Source organism: Chiloscyllium plagiosum, unplaced genomic scaffold, assembly GCF_037043375.1.
Source record: "Chiloscyllium plagiosum isolate Xiang-an unplaced genomic scaffold, Cpla_swu_hap1 HiC_scaffold_19, whole genome shotgun sequence".
NCBI classification, from domain to species: Eukaryota; Metazoa; Chordata; class Chondrichthyes; order Orectolobiformes; family Hemiscylliidae; genus Chiloscyllium; species Chiloscyllium plagiosum.
In genome coordinates, this window is record NW_028270157.1 from 25,309,210 (window position 1) to 25,321,980 (window position 12,771).

Below are 12,771 nucleotides of genomic sequence, written 5' to 3' on the forward strand. Positions count from 1 at the left end.
GACACTTCCATATCCGCCACAAATTCACCTGCACCTCCACACACATCATCTATTGCATCTGCTGCACCCGACGTGGCCTCCTCTATATTGGGGAGACAGGCCGCCTACTTGCGAAATGTTTCAGAGAACACCTCTGGGACACCCTGACCAACCAACCCAACCATCCTGTAGCCCAACACTTTAACTCCCCCTCCCACTCCACCAAGGACATGCAGGTCCTTGGACTCCTCCATCGCCAGACCATGGCAACACGACGGTTGGAGGAAGAGCCCCTCATCTTCTGCCTGGGAACCCTCCAACCGCAAGGGATGAACTCAGATTTCTCCAGTTTCCTCATTTCCCCTCCCCACACCTTGTCTCAGTCAAATCCCTCGAACTCAGCACCGCCTTCCTAACCTGCAATCATCTTCCTGACCTCTCCGCCCCCACCTCACTCCGGCCTATCACCCTCACCTTGACCTCCCTCCACCTATCGCATTTCCAAAGCCCCTTCCCCAAGTCCCTCCTCCCTACCTTTTATCTTAGCCTGCTGGACACACTTTCCTCATTCCTGAAGAAGGGCTTATGCCCGAAACGTCGATTCTCCTGTTCCTTGGATGCTGCCTGACCTGCTGCGCTTTTCCAGCAACACATTTTCAACTTAGGGCCCTATTCTCTCCCTAGTTACCCTTTTGCTCTTTATATATTTGTAAGAAGTCTTTGGATTCTCCTTAATTCTATTTGCCAAAGCTATCTCATGTCTCTGTTTTGCCCTCCTGATTTCCTTCTTAAGTCTACTCCTACTTTCTTTATACTCTTCTAAGGATTCACTCGATCTATCCTGTCTATACCTGACATATGCTTCCTTCTTTTTCTTAACCAAACCCTCAATTTCTTTAGTCATCCAGTATTCCCTGTACCTACCAGCCTTTTCTATCACCCTGACAGGAATATACTTTCTCTGGATTCTTGTTATCTCATTTTCCAGCCGTCCCTTTACCTGCGAACATCTGCCTCCAATCAGCTTTCGAAAGTTCTTGCCTAATACCATCAAAATTGGCCTTTCTCCAATTTAGAACTTCAACTTTTAGATCTGGTCTATCCTTTTCCATCACTATTTTAAAACGAATAGAATTATGGTCGCTAGCGCCCCAAAGTGCTCCCCCACTGACACCTCAGTCACCTGCCCTGCCTTATTTCCCAAGAGTAGGTCATGTTTTGCACCTTCTGTAGTGGGAACATCCACATATTGAATCAGAAAATTGTCTTGTACACACTTCAGAAATTCCTCTCCATCTAAACCTTTAACACTATGGCAGTCCCAGTCGATGTTTGGAAAGTTAAAATCCCCTACCATAACTACCCTATTATTCTTACAGATAGCTGAGATCTCCTTACAAGTTTGTTTCTCAATTTCCCTCTGACTATTGGGGGATCTATAATACAATCACAATAAGCTGATCATCCCTTTCTTATTTCTCAGTTCTACCCAAATAACTTGCCTGGATGTATTTCCGGGAATATCCTCCCTCAGCACTGCTGTAATGCTATCCCTTATCAAAAATGCCACTCCCCCTCCTCTCTTGCCTCCCTTTCTATCCTTCCTGTAGCATTTGTATCCTGGAATATTAAGCTGCCAGTCCTGCCCATCCCTGAGCCATGTTTCCGTAATTGCTATGATATCCCAGTCCCATGTTCCTAACCATGCCCTGAGTTCATTTGCCTTCCCTGTTAGGCCCCTTGCATTGAAATAAATGCAGTTTAATTTATTAGTCCCTGCCTGCCCAGATTAGATTACTTACAGTGTGGAAACAGGCCCTTCGGCCCAACATGTCCACACCGACCCGCCGATGCGCAACCCACCCAGACACATTCCCCTACATTTACCCCTTCACCTAACACTATGGCCAATTCACCTAACCTGCACATCTTTTTTTGGATTGTGGGAGGAAACCGGAGCACGTGGAGGAAACCCACGCAGACATGGGGAGAATGTGCAAACTCCACACAGAGAGTCGCCTGATGGGGAATTGAACCCAGGTCTCTGGCGCTGTGAGGCAGCAGTGCTAACCACTGTGCCACCGTGCCGCCCACACAGTGTTTGACTCACTTCTGTTCTCAGCTGTACCCGTCTCAGATCGATCTCTTTCCTCACTATCTCCCTAGTTCCCACCCCCCCCCCCCCCCCCCCCCCCTTACTAGTTTAAATCCTCACAAGCAGTTCTCGCAAATTTCCATGCCAGTACATTAGTCCCCTTCCAATTTAGGTGCAATCCGTCCTTCTTGTACAGGTCACTTCTACCCCAAAAGAGATTCCAATGATCCAAAAATGTGAATCCTTCTCCCATACACCAGCTCCTCAGCCATGCATTCATCTGCTCTCTTCCTCCTATTCCTGCCCTCACTAGCTCGTAGCACTGGGAGTAATCCAGATATTACTATCCTTGAAGACCACCTTTTTAAATTTCTGCCTAACTCTCTGTAATCTCCATTCAGAATCTTAACCTTTTCCTTTCCAATGTCATTGGTTCCAATGTGGACAATGACCTCCTGCTGGCCCCTCTCCCCCGTAAGAACAGTCTGCACCCTCTGAGACATCCTTGATCCTGGCACCAGGAAAACAACACACCATTCTGCATTTTCTCTGCCAGCCACAGAAACACCTGTCTGTACCTCTGACTACAGAATCCCCTAACACAATGATCTCTCGGAAGCCGACGTACCCCTCATTGCAGCAGAGCCAGTCTCAATATCAGAAACTTGGCTGTTCTTGCTACGCTCCCTGAGAATCCATCACCCCCTACATTTTCCAATGCAGCATACCTGTTTGAAATGGGTATATCCACAAAATAATCCTGCATTAGCTGCCTACCTCTCTTACCCTTCCTGGAGTTAACCCATCTCTGTGACTGTATCTGAGACTTTCCCCCCTTTCTATAACTGCCATCCATCACATACTGTTGCTGTTGCAAATTCCTCATCACTACTATCTGTCTCTTCAACCGATCCACTCGATCTGATAAGATTCGCATCCAACAGCATTTATGGCAGATATAATCTGCAGTAACCCTTAAACTCCTTTTAAACTCCCACATCTGACAAGAAGTACACATCACTGCAAAGGCCATTTTTGCTCCTTCACAATCTACAGACCCAGAAAATAACACCGTCTTATTCCTCTACAAACACTGCCCCAGGTTAAATTAATAGCTATGGCTTATATTTTAAGTTTAATCAAGAGACTTATCTCCAAAAACATATAATCAAGAAAGAATCCACTATACTCACTACTGCAGCCTTTCTCTTGGACAGACTTAAAACAACAAATTAACTTATCTGATTCTGTGCTGTGAACTTCGCCCAACAGTTCCTCCAAGATTAGTTGTGAATTTCACTGTTTGTTAATTTTCCCAGATGCACTCCGATGTCCAGCGATACATGAATTCAAACAGCAAAGGCGGTAACTGTGCAGGTTCATTCGCTCTTTCTTTCTTTCTCTCTCTCTCTCTCTCTCTCTCCTGCACTGTCCTCACCATATGCTTCCTTTGTCTGCTCTTCTCCCTTTTAAACTGCTGTTGTTTTGACTTTTTTTTTAACCAATGTTCCAAAACAATGCAACAGCATATAAAACAGTAATTGCTGCTCCTGGAATTCGAGGAAATCACCTCCAACACCTAAAATACCTCAAAAAAAAGGAGCAGCTCTTACTGCCAGAAATTTTTCCCGCCCTCAATCTTGGATTACCCAAAATCCTAATGTTCTAAATATGTCTTCTGATCATAAATGTTTCTGAGGAACAATGCAAAGATATAATCAACCTGGTTAATTATGAAGCCAAAATAACTCACATAGTAATACTGTATAAATCTTCATTTACAGTAAAAATGTCAAATTGAAATGGAAACAAAATGTATAAATTAATACAAGGTAACATTTAGATACTTTTTCAAAAGCAATAATAGAAAATGAAGATCATGGTTATAGATCATGGTAACTAGGCTAATTAGAACCTCAATTTATATTAATGGGTCTTATAATTTTCAGTTATAGTCTAGTCATCCAGTACTTACCTCCTAATGCTTATATATACAGACGTTTTAATATTAGTATTTGGAGTTGATCGAAATTTTGTCATAATTTATTATAATTGATAGAATCTATTAAAAGTAGTGAAGCCATTAACAGCTGGTATTGTATAGAGACTACTGTCAAGTTGGCTGAAGGTTATATTGCCAATGTGGATGTAGAAGAGGCCCAAATCAGAGGTTAGCAGGGTGCATAAGGATTTCAGGAGACCACGTGCATTTCATAAATGAGAGTGAATGTATTTAACTAAAGTGTGGGAAGTCAGTGGCACTCACCAAATATAAGGTGATGAATGAGTGGAAAACACTGTGGGACAGATTATGGGTAACAGAATTGTGGATGAATTGGTGGTTGTGTAAAATAGAATACAATAGGCCAGGGAGGAGGATGTAGAGAAATTGAGTCTGCAGTAAATATAATCATATATAAGGCTAGTAGTATGATGAAAAATGAGACCGATAGATAGGATATGGAAGTTTGAAGCTCAGTTTACAAGGTTGCGAATCAAATCTTCAAATTAAAGGTGTCAAATAGATCCAACAGCAAGATGCAGAACTTTTGAAAGGAGTTAAATAGGATTCCCTTTGACTACGTGAGGGGTGATAGGAGGAAACCTGCCACAAGGAGTAGATGGTGGACAGAGGGAGATGAATTCCAATGTGAAGTACAGGAAATCTGATGTGGGTGATTCAGCCAGAATGCATCTTTAAAATAGGGCAAATTGGGTTGGTGGGGGTGGTGGTGCGGTGTGAGAGAGTAGTGGCAATGTACATTGTTGCCATGGAAAAATATTGTGCTCTTCACTTCCTCTGCAAACATTTCTCTAAAACATATTCAGCTATTTAAGAGTTGCTTGTTAAAAAAGAAAGAGAACGACTTGTATTGATGGAAGACCATCTAATACACCAGGTTGCCCTAAATTCTTTATAGCTAATTGAGTATTTTTGACTGGTAATCATTGTGAAGACATTCAGTAGTCACTTTGTGCACAATAATTTCTGACAAGTGTAAATAAATAGATTAAATAATGCATTATTTAACTAATGTGATCTATTCATTTGCCTTGTTCCAATTAAATATTTCGGTGAGATGAATGATTGAAAGATGTTGGGATTAACATTCAAATGACTCATGGCGCAAGAGAATACTGGAGGAGGTTGATTGAGGGCTGGCACTTTGAAAACATTTCTTCTGTTTGTTCATTGTGAGTTAATGTCTGTAAAAACACTTATGTTCTCTCTGTTTAGAATGGAGCACTGGAACCAGGATTATTGTGCTATTTGATTTGATTTTCAGTTTTCACATTTACTGTCATATTAAATGGTTACTAGAAATAACATTTTGTAGTATTGCATGGGCTAATTATCTGCCAAAAGATCTATTATATGATATGATTCATAAAACTCACTTATTCAACCCTAAGGCTGTCACGCACTCTAAGAACCAATAGGTGCTAAACCCTGCTTTGGATTTAAAGAACTGAACATTTTTTCTAATGGAAATGAAATCTCATAAATCCCCATGCACAGGTATAAAGAAAAGGTTGATAAATTAGATATCATCTTACCTAATTTTGTTTGCATGCAAATGTTTTATTTTCCTCTCAGCACAAGTAGCAATAAATTAATGCAGAAAGAAAAGGTATTCATCAAATCAGTACAACCTTGTCAGCCATTATACAGGCGAGCATAAAATCCACTGAGGAACAAGATAAATCCTCTCACTTCAGGCAAATAGGAAGCAGCTCACTTGCTGGACTCCTATCACATCAGTGAAAGAAACCATCTTGTGTAAACATTTCTTAGAATCACAGAATCATACTGCGCAGGAGGAGGCTTTCATTGGCCCATTGTGCAAGTGAAATAGCTATCCAATTAGTTGCACTCCCCTGCTCTTTCCCCACAGTCTGGCATTATTTTCCTGTTTTAGCATTCATTGAATTACATATTTTTTCAAGTTAGCATTAAATCTGATTCCGCTATCTTTTCAGGCACAGGCATTCCAGATCACAGCATCTCACTGTGAACAAAAAAAACTAATCTCCTCATCTTGCCTCTGATTATTTTTCCAATTACCTGAAATCTGTTTCCTCTGGTTACCAGTCCTTCTGTGGAAACAATTTCTTTGTGCACATTCTGGCAAAAATCCTCTAGGTCTTGAATACTCCTGCTTGTTTTAGCCTTTGTCCTTAGAAAATTAAGGAGTGACCACTGTGACAGCATCAAATTCGCTTTTTGAGGATCCTGCACTAATTCAAGACCAGAACAAAACCGGAATGTTAGAATTTCTTAGTTTTTCCAACAGCCACAAATGGTGACTTCTTGCATTCCCATCCAATGTCAAACATACCCATGTTTCTCCAAATCCTGTTTTGCATTGCACGAGTTACAAAAACTATTATCACACAGGTAAACATGTAAATTGTTGTATGCTAAGTCCTAGTAATTCCATGTCACCATTTTCAAATGAGCAGCAGAGTTTTTTTTTCTGGTGCGCTGGGCAATATTTATCTGTCAGTTGAAGCCTAAATTATCCTTTTAACATTTTCAGGAACTAGCTATGCACGAATTGATTGCTTTGTTTCCAAAATCTGCAAGGAGTACACTTCTAAATTACGTAACTGGCTGTAAAGCTCTTCCTGATGGCTTAAGGTAATGAAAAGTGTTGAGATGTAGGAGGAACATTCCACAGACAAAAAATAGTGGGCTTAGTTCCCCAACAGTGAAGTACAATCAGGATCCTGGCATTGTTTCACCCACGTTTTGAATTCATTCAGACAGATTTGAAAGCTGTTAGGAATTGCTTGTTAATTCATTAAAATATTCAGATATTTTAATGCCATTTTAGTGAATGCTTCCTCAGTTATCCTGACAGACTGAGAAACCTTTGATTGGTGAAACTGAACTGCGGTAGCCATGGCCACAGGAGCTTACAGCTCACAGCAACTTGTGAGAGAACGCTTTCAGAGCTTCAGGTGATTGCTAAAGTCTTGAAAGTTAACTCTCAAATCAGTTCCCATAACATAAAAATGAGACGTGGGTCACGTAATACTGAAGAATGCAATCAAATTTTATTACAGCACCTTGTATCTACATACCCATGTTACAATCAGAGGCATTTCTTTGCCTGGGTTCAAGCTAAGGCAATTTGGATGTACTATAATGTGCTTCTGTCAGAATGTAAATATTGCAGGAGGACAAAGCTCAGTAAGATGAAGGCTACGCTTTATACCGTTAAGTCACATGCCATAATATGGTGATGATATCATGAGCATGTACCTTTAAGATGTCTCATGTATCTATGTGAGACAGAGAACAACGTTCTCATTTTTCCAAATGAAAGAAATCCCAAACAAATGTATATCATTGCACATAAAACCATGTTGTCAATTCAACATTTATACAGACTTGCAGATAGAAACAGAACCAAAAGGGTTAATAATTCAACCTCTGAAATTATGCTTTGGAGGTTCATGCACCTATCTAGAGAGGTATGTGTTATTCTTTCTTGCTCTTGATTGACAGTTTGGTTGATTTGCCAGTGGCTGCTGTCACTGAGTATCGTCACACATGACTATTGCCAGAATGTTTTTCCTCACTCTTTGTGTACGATTGGTCTGAAGCAGCTTTAGTTTCTTTATAGTGTAGCACAATGATTGGTTCTGACTTTGTATGACCTGGGTTCATTGTATATCTTGGAAATGTTAAACAAATATAGAAAATGCTGGAGAAACACAGCAAGTCTGGCAGCATCTGTGTAGAGAGAATTAGAATTAACAGTTTGAGTCCAACATGATTCATCTTTATGTTCATATCGGACTTGAAAAGTTAACTCTGGTTCTTTCTCCACAGATGCTGCCAACCCTGCAATGTTTCTCCAGCATTTTCTGCATTTGTTTAAGATTTCCAGGATCCACTGATTTTTGCTTTTTTTTCTTCAAAGTCCTTGCTCATATCTAAGTATTTGTGATGGGATTTCTGACTCACCCTCTCTATCTGATGTACTGTTGTGGTAGTTTTTACTTACTAGTAGTTGATCTGTTTCATTCTCTGCTCTCCTTGAAGAGGAAAGCTCTGTGATGTATTCATTTTTGACTTTGCATGAATCTCATGAACACTTACGATGCTAAAATTTGTGCACACTGGTAGTCCTGCCCTGCTGGACTTTTGGTAGAAGATTGCAAACTGAATTTGCACATTGGCACCGCTGTGAGACTGTGCTACCCCATGGAAATGAAGATTTGTTAGATGCTGTGAGATGGCCTTTTGTTGGTTGTACCATTGAGTGTCACTTGTTAGGCTACATATCTTTCAGATGTGTAATGCTAAAACGTTGACACTAGCTCATGTCAGTCCTGGCTTTCAGGGTATGTTGGCTTACCTTTTGGGGTGTTATAATGTTGACAGTTATAAAAGTTTCTAGTAGTTTTGACATTCTTTATGATGTTGACAACATGAAAGGCTTGGTCATCTTCCAACATTTGTTGACTGTTCATTTAATTGACTGGTTTATGTATATTTGAATGAATTTCCATGCTCCAACATTGTGCTGTTGTACCACTTTGTTGGTGACCTTGGTCTTGTTCCAGGGTCTGGTTTGGCTTTTAAAACATGTGTGCCCAGTGTTCTTTCATGCCATATGCTTTGCAGATGTGAACAAGCTGTGTCTATGACAGTTCTTGCTGGTTTGCTGACCATAGCAATAATGTTGTCTGCACTGAAGGCATGTAATTGATGTTGGTCATTAAAACATAGAAGATAGGAGCAGGTGTAGACCATTCCACCCCTCAAGCCTGCTCCACCATTCGATATGATCATGACTGATCATTGAGCTGAATCCCCTAATCCCTTCTTGAAAATGCAATATTTTGGCCTCCACAACTTTCTGTCGTCATGAATTCCAAAGGCACACCACTCTCTGGGTGAAGAAATTTCTCCTCATCTTAGTCCTAAAAGACTTACCCCTTATCTTCAAACTATGACCCTGGTACTGGACTCCCCAAACATCGGGAGATCCTTCCTGCATCTAACCTATCTAATCCTGTTAGAATTTTATGGGTTTCTATAAGATCCCCCTCTCATTCTTCTAAACCCAAGTGAATTCAATCCTGTGTGATACAATCTGTCCTACAGCAAACCTTAGGTAACCTTTGCTGTACCCCTCAATAAATTCAATTCAAATTCAATTCAAGGAGACCAAATCTGCACACACTATTCCAGGTATAGACTTACCAAGGCGTTGTATAATTGCATCAAGGCAAAACTCCTCTTGCTATGAAGGCCAAAGTCTGTCTTCTTTACAGCCTGCTGCAACTACACACTTAGTTTCAGTGACTGGTGTACAAGGATACTCAGGTCTCTTTGAACATTCCCCCTCTCTCAATTTACAGCCATTCAAAAAATAATCTGCCTTCGTCTTTTTTTCCAACAAAGTAGATAACCTCACATTTATCCACATTTAACTGCATCTGCCATGCATCTGCAATGCATTGATTAACCACTCTGACTTCATGTAGCAATGCATCAATAGTGTGTGATACATCTTCTTGCAAAGATGATTTTCTGGAAGAGTTTGAGTGGAATAGAGGCAATTGTCAACTCAAGTCTTTTCTCCATAGGTCTTTCTTCAGAGAAATCACACGTATGTCCTTTGCTGCAGCATCTACTGACAAAATCGTCAAAAGACTCTTGAGGTTTCTGTCTGTGAATGTGTATTGGAGATTGTGGCTTTGGAATTTGATTTATAACCTTGAGTAAGTACTCAATTACTCTCCAGATCTCTGCTTTATTATTGTCAGAAAGACTGGATGTGTTTATTCTGCAAAGCCCTTCCTTCTAATAACATGTAATATTTTAAGAAATCTCTTCTTGGGATCATTTATGGCTTATATGCAAAGTAAGCTATGTATGTTGCTTAAATAGCTACAGTTTGTGAAGATATCACCCTCTGCCCAATCCTTTGTCAAATAATTGTCCTTCATTTATTGTTGGAAGTCTGTGTCTATTTGCTTTCTTAAAGTAGGATGCAGAGTTTAATTGTTCTTTTCTTTCATTTGGTTCATTGCCTGTCCTTTTGTTATCTCTTCATTTGCTTCTGCTCTATTTTTCATAGTTATAATCTCTTCAAGAGTCTTTTGAGAGTTTGTATGTTTGTGCCTTAAAAAAAAGGTTTGTGGGAGAAGCTTTCAGCCACAAGAGGGATACTTCGTCAGATAAGGATTGATGACATCACATTACCTTTCACAATAAATTAAAGGAGACAAAATGACATTACCAATCAACTACTGCATACAGGTAAACTTCTCTGGCCTAGAAATTCACTGTTTAGCACTGAAAATGCTATTTTCTTTTGTACAGGAGGACTATGTAGTTAGATAGACAGTCGTCTTTGTCTGTTGATGTTAATTATAAGTCTATATGAAGCCTTTTAGCTGCAAACATTACTGTTTATTTTGCATCTAACTTACAATTTATATTAACTTTTATGTCAGGAAGTCAGATTGAAATTTTGTTTTCTACTTTTTTTTGGAGAAGACTTCTGGCTTTGTAGCTCCCAAATGTGGTAAGTCTACTGTTGGAGTTCTGTACCTGCTGTCTTGTGGTTGGTTGTCCAAATACATTACAATCAGGGTTGTCTAATCTTCGGTGAGCACTCTTCAATAAGTGGTAGCTGATGCTTAATACTGCACTGCCAGCATTCCGGTAGCTTGATAGTTGAAGATCATCAGCTATCACACTGTGAACATTACGTTATTTCCTGTAACATAAATATAAGCTGTGGGTCAGGTTTTACTGAAGAATTCAGTCAACTTTTCGTATAGCTGCTGGTCTATACATATGTACATTATGATCACAGGCATGTGCATATATGAACTCAAGCTAAGGATTTCTGATGTACTATTAACATGCTTTTCTTGGCATGTTATTAGATTACTTATAGTGTGGAAACAGACCCTTCGGCCCAACAAGTCCACACCAACCTGCCAAAGCGCACCCACCCAGACCCATTCCCCTATATTTACCCCTGCACCTAACGCTACGGGCAATTTAGCATGGCCAATTCACCTAACCTGCACATTTTTGGACAGTGGGAGGAAACCGGAGCACCCGGAGGAAACCCATGCAGACACGGGGAGAATGTGCAAACTCCACACAGTCAGTCGCCTGAGGCGGGAAATGAAACCGGGTCTTCTGGCGCTGTGACGCAGCAGTGCTAACCACTGTGCCACCGTGCAGCCCATTTTCACATCCTCAAATATGGTTCTAGAAGATTGTTATATTACAAGCTGACAGAACTCGATGTGATGGGAAATGAGAGCTTTATACCATATGCTATATATTTCTTACAGAATGTGTTCCCTTCTGACTTGAAAGATTGGTAGGTCTTTGGTTTGAGACTATTGACCTTGAAATCTTGAATGATTTCTCTACCATTGAGGCTGTCCACTTCAAATTGATGATTTGATTGAACATCCTCATCACCCTTCGTGGATATCTTCCTGGACATTTTCACATCCACAAATATGGTTCGAGAAGATTGTTTCTTGCTTACCACTATCTCTTTCACCGGTACTGACAATTCTGTTTTGAAAGACAGTAGATTAAAATATTGCTCTTGAAATTGTGTTAGCTCATCATTGAGAATCAAAGTCAACTTTGCTGTACCAAAGGTTTCATCAGGCTGTCTCGCTGCCTGAAAACAGCTTGCATTAAAGATTCATCAGTAAGCTCCAGAGGGTTGTACAGATTCTTCTTTTCTCAGTACTTGCTTTTTATGCTAAACTTTATTTGTTTTTTTGTCTTCTGATTTGTCTTTAGTGATGATTGGAGTATTTTCCAGAATAATCGCAATGAATTATGAGATTTTCAACCTCTTTGAGACCTCTGGCTAACATACTACTGATTTGTCCCTGACTATGTCCTTGGTGATGCCAAAGTGCTGCTTTGCAATAAATGTTTGAGAGGCATGCTAGAAGCACTAATCTTGGTCATAAGTTTGTAAGTTGTCTATAGTTCTGAAATGCTCTTGTTGCTCAAAAGTATACATTTTCAGCCAACTCACTGGACATTTGGTCTGGCCATCCTTCAACACTGATTGTACGTGCTTGGTTACACTTTTCTTCTCCTTAACTCGGCTTGCATCTCTTTTGGTTGACTGTCCACTGCATGATCTTGACCATCTGAAACATATTTTTGCTGCTGTTCTAAGTGTTCTCTGTGGATTCTTTCTTATATTTGGGTTTCTGTTATGAGTCCCAGAAGCCCAGCAAAATCCTCCACAGGTTGCCCCTTGATTGTTGTTTAAAAATGTTTGTCTAGTTCTCTTGAAACTAATTGAACTCCTTCTGATAACTTAAGGATATTTAGACCAAGGTTCATACGCAGACTCAAAACTGAAGAGTGCTGGTTGTGAACCACAGACACATTTTTAACTTGCATGCTTTGTTTCTGTTGCAGAATTACTTGTAGGATACAATAGGGAACTGTTCCACCTGGACCATTTGGTTCCCCTATGTGGGTTGTAACTTGTGTTTTTTGGTCATGATCTCTGACCTGATACGAGAGTGAATCTTGTTCCTGGATCAAAATTAACATTTATAGAATCACAGAATTGAACAGTGCAGATCGAGGCCATTCGACCCTTTGAATCTGCACCGGCCCGCTAAAGAGCATCCCACCCTCCCTATGACACCACATTTACCAAGTT

At 40.3% G+C, this 12,771-nt stretch overlaps 1 long non-coding RNA gene across 1 annotated transcript in view; it reads right to left on the reverse strand.

The window, feature by feature from the left end:
• LOC148146738 (uncharacterized) overlaps nucleotides 1–5,731 on the reverse strand; it is an 81,615-nt gene extending 75,884 nt beyond the window's left edge. Inside the window, exon 1 of the long non-coding RNA XR_015760411.1 lies at nucleotides 5,633–5,731. This is a non-coding gene — a long non-coding RNA (uncharacterized LOC148146738). The remainder of the gene's footprint in view (nucleotides 1–5,632) is intronic.
• Nucleotides 5,732–12,771: the final 7,040 nt, after the last annotated feature.